A 7,960-nucleotide genomic window follows, 5' to 3' on the forward strand; every position below is an offset into this window, starting at 1 on the left:
CCACCTCAGTATTGCTGTTACAGCTTCTCTACAAAGCTCAAGCTGAATATCACTGAACCCCTCATTTCCTTTTCTGCTGCTGTCCTTATCTAATCTCAGGTACCGGAACAATTCTGAGCTGTTTCTCAGACATTTGGGTCACTGGCTGCATGCACTGGGGCATGCACGAGGGCAGCAGCAGATGTATTGTGTGTGACAGCCCCACATTAACAATGGCCTCTCCCCACTCACTACTGTAGTGGTGCCTGAAATGATTATGTACAAATGATTTGTCTCTTGTGTTTTTAGCAGCCTTACAGTAGTAAAGTGGTGGCCACAACCCATGACCCACCTCTAGTTTTCTCAAAACCACAGGCTGCCCTCTGTCTGATGCTCATCAGCACAGAAAACCAACCCGCAGCCATGACGCCAGGACACCATTTAATGGCTGGAATGGATGATCTTACAGGTCTTTTACAGCCTCAGTGGCTTTATGAGTCTATGTCTGCATTCAGAGTACACAGCCTGTGCAGCCAGCAAATAACAGGGTCTCAGTGAAAGCCTCATGAAGCTGGGTACTTCTTGAGTGCCACTTTATTTTTCTAATATTTTATTTGCTGACAGACACTACCTGCTTGTGATGGATTTCATGACTGGCAAATTGTGTTATATCTTCTCACTGTATTCTCAAGATAACTGAGAACAGTTTGTGGGAGTGATGCAAGGATGTGAAACCTTTATCAGTTTGTGGCTTACATTTGCACTGTGGAGAACTGAAATTGCCTTGACTCAGCCCAGTGTTTGAAGTATAATGCTGGAGACTGGTTTCTTCTGCCTGACCTGGTCCTGCTTTTAAGAAACGTACCCACTATCACCACGTATTTTTTAAGGTGGAGCCCATTCTACCAGCAGTTCAAATCCCTGAATACTCTGGTTGCTACAATGATCCAGTGACAAACAATTTTCACACCCAATTCTTTAAAATCTGTTCTACTTTTCATCATCATGGATTACAAACAGTGGGTTCTTCAATCTAGCAAAGGTTTGAGCCACTTGACATCTCCCTAAGTCATACCAAAGTGATGTTCACACACTCCTTTTCAGCACACATGTGTTTTCCCTGCTGATCAACAGCATCCCCAGCACAGTGAATGCCAAGACACCTTCTCAGGTGCCTCCATCAAAAGCAGTGTTGTGCTCAGAGTAATCTGTGGGCATGGTCCTTACAAAGAAACATTAGACAAATATATAAAGAAACAAAGACATCTGGGGACACTTGGCTACAAATGACATTTGGGGGCAGTCTACGGGGCTGTTACCCCACAGCCCTGTATTTTGTAGGCTGTCCATCTCTTGTCTGGCTTGCTGACCATGGCCTATCACAAAGTAAGAGAGCTTTAGCAAAGGAGACCATGAGCTTGTACAGCAGGTTTGCTCTGTGAGAGGCAAGACTCCTTCACAAGACTGTGTAAACTCTAAATCATTCTTTTGGCTTCATTTATCCAAATACAGCATTGTCATCACAACAGTGTTATTCTGACAGGTTAATGAAAATACTTCATCAGTATTACAAGCAAACTTTGAGCACAAAAGAGAGTGATTTAGGCATTCTAGAGAAGAAAACCCATCCTTTTACAACTACTCTTCATTTTCCAATACTTTGCCTTTCTCCCATAAATTATTCGCATGCAATACTCCGAAAATCCCATCTGCATTATACAAAGTTACATTTTTCAAGTTTCTTGCAAAATATCTCAGTTAATTAAAAACAAATAACTTAGTTTCTCTTCAGTTTATGTGTTACTAAATGTCCCCCTCCATGCACAAGGAATGGAACAAGTCTGGAACAAGAAGAAAAACAAGTTACCATAGAAGAGCTACTAGCAATTACTCACCAAATACAATAAATTATTATATATGGGGAAATTAAATGTACTTCATGTTGTTGTCACTGACTATTTTACAAGTGTGGGTGACAGAAGCACAGAGCAGAATAGAAATGTGATACAACTGCCTCTTGCAGTGTGTGTTTCCATTGAAGCTGGACTTCTTTTTTCCTCCTTTTGATAGATTTATACTGATGGATGGTGAAGAAAGATTCTGAATTAAGTGGAACCTCTGTTAAGCAGCAAAAAGCAACAGAACAAACATCTGTGGAAATTTCACACTGCAGTCTCATGCTCCTGTTTGAGTTACTCAACAGAGCACCTCTTCTAAGAGGGTTCAACCCTCAGCTTCTGTAGAAACCTGTTAGCTTTGACGACCTCTAAGAGGCATTCAGGTCTACTCACATGAGACTCTGCCAGGGCCAACCAAGCATGAGATTCAGACTTGTTTCTGGAGACTTATATATCATCTGTCTTCAGACAGGAATTAAGCTGGATTTTGCAATTGTGCAGAGTTCAATTTCAAAATCAGTTCCACCTTCTGAGATTGTAACTGTGGACTTACAGCTATTAAGAGAGTTGGTGTCTCACAGGCATGTGATTTGCCATGGTTTCTGTAAAACCTCTTTTTGGTTCAAGAGCAATGGTAAGAGCCATCAATGATAAATGTTGCTCCTCCATTGGATAACTTTTTTGAGCAAAGGATCCATTTGCTAGAGCACAGCAAAGAGAAAATAAAGTCAAAGAAGGCATGTATTGTCAAGGCTATTTAAACAAATGGCTTAAAGGAGCAGAGGATATGTGGCAGTGTGGCACGCTGTATAACCATGAATAACACTGACACCCTCAAAACAAGAAAAGCAGAAACCTTACTTCAGAAGCAAAGGATATCAAAGCCCCATAGCTAACTCTATCTAGCAGACACAAGTCTGTTATTTGGCAATGAGGGGCATGACTCTCCAGTTTATTCTGGTCCTCAGATCCCTTGAGGAGATGATAAATTATTGATCAGCACATTTCTGCACATGGATCTGTCTTGAAGCTAATTCTTGCTCTGGTTAAGATAAGAGAATAACACATTACAAATCCTTCAGGAAAATTGATCAAAACACAAATATTTATATAAATATAAGCCCACTCTTCTACCTGTGCTGCTCCCTCCCCCCCTCCCCACCCTTTCTGACTACGTCCTTGATCACTCCCATACAACTTTCACTATAACCAGAAAGTATGGCAGCTCCACAACACAATCCACATGCTGTTACGGGATGTCCTGTACCCTGCACTAATGAAGCTTGACCCTTTTGAAATAAAATACAGGAAACTCACTTGGTTAGGGAAAGTTATCTTGTACTTCAAGAGGCTGGACAGACATTGATCCACTCACTTACTACGGAAAAAAGTAGTGCAACAAGTCTATGAATGATGCTACCCTCTGTTCCCTAGGACCGTGTTGAACTGCTCCCATCACTGTTACATGTGATTCACAAAATCACAGGATTAAAAGGTATCTCTAAACACCATCTACTTGAAACCCCTCTGCCATGAGAAGGGACATCTTCCACTGGACCAGATTCTGCAGTGGCCTTGAATACTTCCAGGTACGAGGCATCCACAACACTGGGCAACATGTTCCAGTGCCTCCCCAGCCTCAGAGTAAAGGTTTTTTTCTTCTAAAATCTAACTTAACCTACCCTGTTTCAGTCTCAAACCATTCTCCCCTATCATGTCACAACATACTTTTGTAAAGACATCTGATTGTTTACAACACTGGCCAGCTCTTCAGCTGTTTTGACAGGTGCAGGCTACCAATAAAGCAGCTTTCCAAAAACGGAGAAAACAGGTTAATGCTGACTCCATATCTAACAACCCAGATAATGATTATCCAGGGTAGATAGTAAAAGTCAGATTTTGTAGCCTCTCCTTTTCAGCCCCATGTCCATCCAATAGATGTTGATGGTAGCACAATTTTTACAAAATTTTTACATGAGATTTTCAAAATCAGGACATGCATTGTGAACAACAATGCCCTTCACAATGGGTCTCTCAGCTGCTGCCAAGCAAGCATTTCTGAATAGCACCATTGAAAAGCAAGTTTCACTCTGGATATGTAAACCTAGCAAATACCTAAATAAGGAGAGAGGACATGTGAGCTGAAGCACCAACTTTGCACACCAATGGCAATAAACGTGCTGGCCATTATTTTTGTGTTGTGCTCCATCCAAACATCTATCTGTTAAAAACTCCAAGAGCTTTACGTGTTCTTCAGAAAACCTATTTGGGATTGCAAATTGATCTTGGCACCTAGTCTTTTCAGTGATAAGATTAAAAACGAAACAAAAAGCCAAAACAAAACATGAAAAAGAAATTCCCTGTGAATGGTACAGGGCTAAGAATTCATAGTAACATCAATCTGGGCTATCTAAAGAGCATGGAATTCCTCCAGAGTTTGAAAATTCAAAGCACAGAGCATCACTTACACCCAGGCAAAGCCACAGCAGACACTATCCAGCAGGTTCTGGAGAATTTACCACCCAGCTGCCAAACACAGAACACAACTGAACTGGTTTAATTTGCATTGGGAATTCTCACCTGGGAAGCAATGGTCTGAAACACAGCAAAGATCTCAAAAGAAGTTATAATCTGGGGTGTCCTCACTTACTTCCTAAGAAATAAGCATTCTGGTTTCAGTCAATCAAAACAAGGTGGCACAGCTGATTTCACCACTCTTGTGTGAAAACTAGTGGAGAATCGACCATGTATCACAAACTTGCTGGGAACAAACCAAGACAGAGTGAAAAGACAGGCACGTAAGTCTTCTGGAATCAGTACTATAGAATTTATCTTTGTTCTGCCTTTATTTTGAGGAAACAAAGGCAGATCTTACACTTGAAGAGTCACCAACTGAAAAAGCTTCTTTCACCATAACTTCACCCGGTACACATAGGACAGCACTGGTGGATCAAAGAAATGTTTCTTTTAAGCACTGATGATATGTAGCTGTTTTCCACTAGAGAAGTTTGCATTTCTTGAGGGTCTAGTGACAACTCCACAATAAAATTCCAAAGTGGTATTCACAATAGTTCCTCATGAACACAACTGGAAAAACACACGTCCTCCATGCTGTTTTATAAACCACATAACTATTTGAGGCTGCAGAAACCATTAAGATGAAAAACTAGAGCACAAGTAGGCTGATCAGTTCAACTTACTATCTGAGGGAAGTAATAATTATAGATATGTCTGCCAATTTAAAAAAACACACAAAAAACGAAGTACAATGGTAGTAGACTCTTACCATTGGACAAAGGGACAGGGAAGAGAGAGCAAAGAAAAAAAAAAAAAGTCAGTTTTTCACGATGACCAAAGCTGTCAAAGAGAATTGAGGTACAGTACTAAATAAAAAATCAACCAAAAATTCAAAAGCCTCCTTTTTCTGCTACTGAACTCTCTCAATCTAGACCAAATATCTCCAATTACAAACCAAGCAAAAGGTTCTGTAACTGAACAGATGCAACTACATGACTGAGGAATTAAGAATATGGTTCCCTACTAGGTCCTTCTCTCCTCTGATGTCTCATCAATCAGAAAAAAATTTTTAAAAAATCTTTATTGTGTGTTGAAACAGGTTAATAAGCACCAACAACCAGCACAGTTCTGACCAGATTTTTGTAGTAATTCTACATATACTGAAACAAGTTCACATCCACCATATCAAAGGAGAAATGCCACTTGATATCATCCTTGCTGTTACATGTTGCTTTAATTATCTTTTTCGGCATCACTGGTTTTCTACCCAGACTAGGCAAAAGCCAACATTGAAATATGCCATGTGAGAGCCAACAATGAAAGTTGGAGGAAAGGAAGGAATACAAATAAATATGGGAAGATAGTGAGGAGCTATTGTTATGGCTACCAGTGCTTGATAGTTCCTCAGTTGATGTAAATTTTGTCCTTTTTCTCCCCTGTGTCAAACCTTGAAAGCAGATTCTCTTCCTGTACAGTATATTCAGAGTTACCTGTGGACAAATGCATAAAGACCCCTAAGGTCTTACCAGTCTTTACCTTTAGAAACTACCAACTCAAAAATCAGACCTGAGAGCAGCAGAGATGATTTAAAAGAGAGGGAGGTCTACAGCAATGTCCTCAGATTAAGCGGGATCCTGAAATTCAAAGGCTGAGGGCAATCACACTAAGTTGTCTCAGCCTCAAAGGTAACCCCTTCTGCAGTAACTCCTATGCCAACCTTCCTTCCCAAAGCAAGCACAAAACCCCCATTGTACAAGAACGAAAGGTTTTAAAAATACTCCATCTTCTGCCTAAGTACAAACAGGCAGAAATCTGTGCACAAAGCCATGTTCTCTATTTTTTTTCACACCCACCTCATTTGAAGTGGGGGGGGAGGATGTCTGCTGGGGTCCCTGCTCTGTCCCAGGTGCCTTCACGCCCCACAAAAGACCACACCGCATGCAGGACAAGCGCTGTTACTCTGACACATTTATTTCTCAAGTACTTACCCACAAGGAGACAGAGAACTACTGTACAACCTTAGAGCTTGGAAATCTCAGCTCTCTACCTGCAAGCTGTCATTGACAGTTCATCAAAACGCCTGCATTTCTCTCCTTTCCCGGAGAAACTGAGGTTTTGCATAGATGCAAAAACACCGAGTGTCAGGTGTCTCTCAAAGCATCCAAACCTGACAGGGACACCCTACACGGTGACATTTTAGCATCTCTGCTCCAAAGCCCCTCTCCCCGCATGCGGCGCGTCCATCACGCCCTGAAGCCGTCGCCGCAGCCTCCTCCTAAACCGCAGCCCACCCGCACGGCCCCGCGGCTTGACGGCACCGGCGGTGGAACCCTTTCCCGGAAGGTGTTCTCGGGGCTGTTCACGGGAGGAATCCCGAGGGAAAGGGCGGGAGCCTAGCAGCCGCCACAGGAAAAGCGGCGATGCCCCCGCTCGACTCCCGCCATCGCTAACACCGACCCACCGCATCCCGGCCCGCTCTGCAGCACGGCGTAGGGAAGCCGCCGCCTCGCCTCGCCTCGACTCCCGCCGCTCCCCGCAGCCCCCGCGTCCGCCGGTCCCGCACGGGCATCGCCCACCGGATCCCCCGCGCCCCACGGCCCCGCTCACCCCGCGGCGCGGCGGCCCCTCTACGGTCGACGGTCTCCGGGAGGGGGTGTGGGCAGCGCTCGCCGGTCGGGCATCTTGGTCCGCCCTCCGCCGCAGCGGGGTGGGCCGGCTCCGGGGCTCACTCGCTGTGCCGCCTGCTTCCTCGTCCTACTCGCCCCTTCCCGCCTCGATTACCCGCAACGATGCCTGGAGGAGAACAGGTTCAGCTCCCTCCCTCCCTGCCGCCGCTCTTCGTCTGTTTTCCTGGGCACCAGACCCAGCTCCAGCCCCCGCCCGGCGGCGGAGCGGAGGGAGGGGACAGGGGCCAGCCGGGAGGGGCGGGCGGAAGGGAGGGGAGGGGGAGCCGGACCCCCAGAGCTGCCGCGGTTTCCGAGCTCGGCCCCTTTCCCGGTGATGTCCCCTCCTTGTGGACTGGAGCAGGGTCCGGCGTACGGGGACGTCGCTACCTACCTTCGGCGGTGGCCGGCGGACGCTAAAGGCGGCCGGACAACTTTCCCGGTTGCTCCTTTCCCGGTCCCGCCCTGGGGAGCACGATGCCCCAGAGACTTCGCCGGCATCACGACAGCAGGACTGCATCGAGGACAGAGGCATGTGGTCTGGGTGACCCGCAGCATTGTTGGTGCTCCAAAATCCCGGGGATACCCTGGGTTAGAAGAGCTCTGCAGTCTGGAGCAGAAGGGTGTCCCTTTCCCCATGCCTCATGCAGGACTGCAACGCTGCTTCACAGTGATGTTGTCCTGAACCCTAAAACTATCCATGGCCCTGTCCACCTGGGAGCTACCAGGACACTGAACTCATGGTATCCGACAGAACCTGGTCCTCAACAAGCTGCCTTAAGCACTCAGAACACAAGGAGAGGAGCTTGTGCTTTCTCTGTTTTAGGCTTAGATTTGACTCAAACTCACAGATGTGTTTCTATAACTGAGCATGGTACCACCCTAGCTACATTCAAGCTAAAT

At 45.4% G+C, this 7,960-nt stretch overlaps 1 protein-coding gene across 2 annotated transcripts in view; it reads right to left on the bottom strand.

The window, feature by feature from the left end:
- The window catches only part of PLPPR1 (phospholipid phosphatase related 1), a 143,529-nt gene extending 136,286 nt beyond the window's left edge, over positions 1-7,243 (bottom strand). For both annotated transcript variants that reach the window (XM_005533898.2, XM_088054285.1), the window contains exon 1: positions 7,002-7,243. The gene's annotated coding sequence lies outside the window, so the exon portion shown is untranslated. The remainder of the gene's footprint in view (positions 1-7,001) is intronic.
- Positions 7,244-7,960: the final 717 nt, after the last annotated feature.

Source organism: Pseudopodoces humilis, chromosome 4 (genome assembly GCF_049639895.1).
Source record: "Pseudopodoces humilis isolate 2021_Gansu_Grassland_sample_001 chromosome 4, ASM4963989v1, whole genome shotgun sequence".
In the NCBI taxonomy this organism is placed as follows: Eukaryota; Metazoa; Chordata; class Aves; order Passeriformes; family Paridae; genus Pseudopodoces; species Pseudopodoces humilis.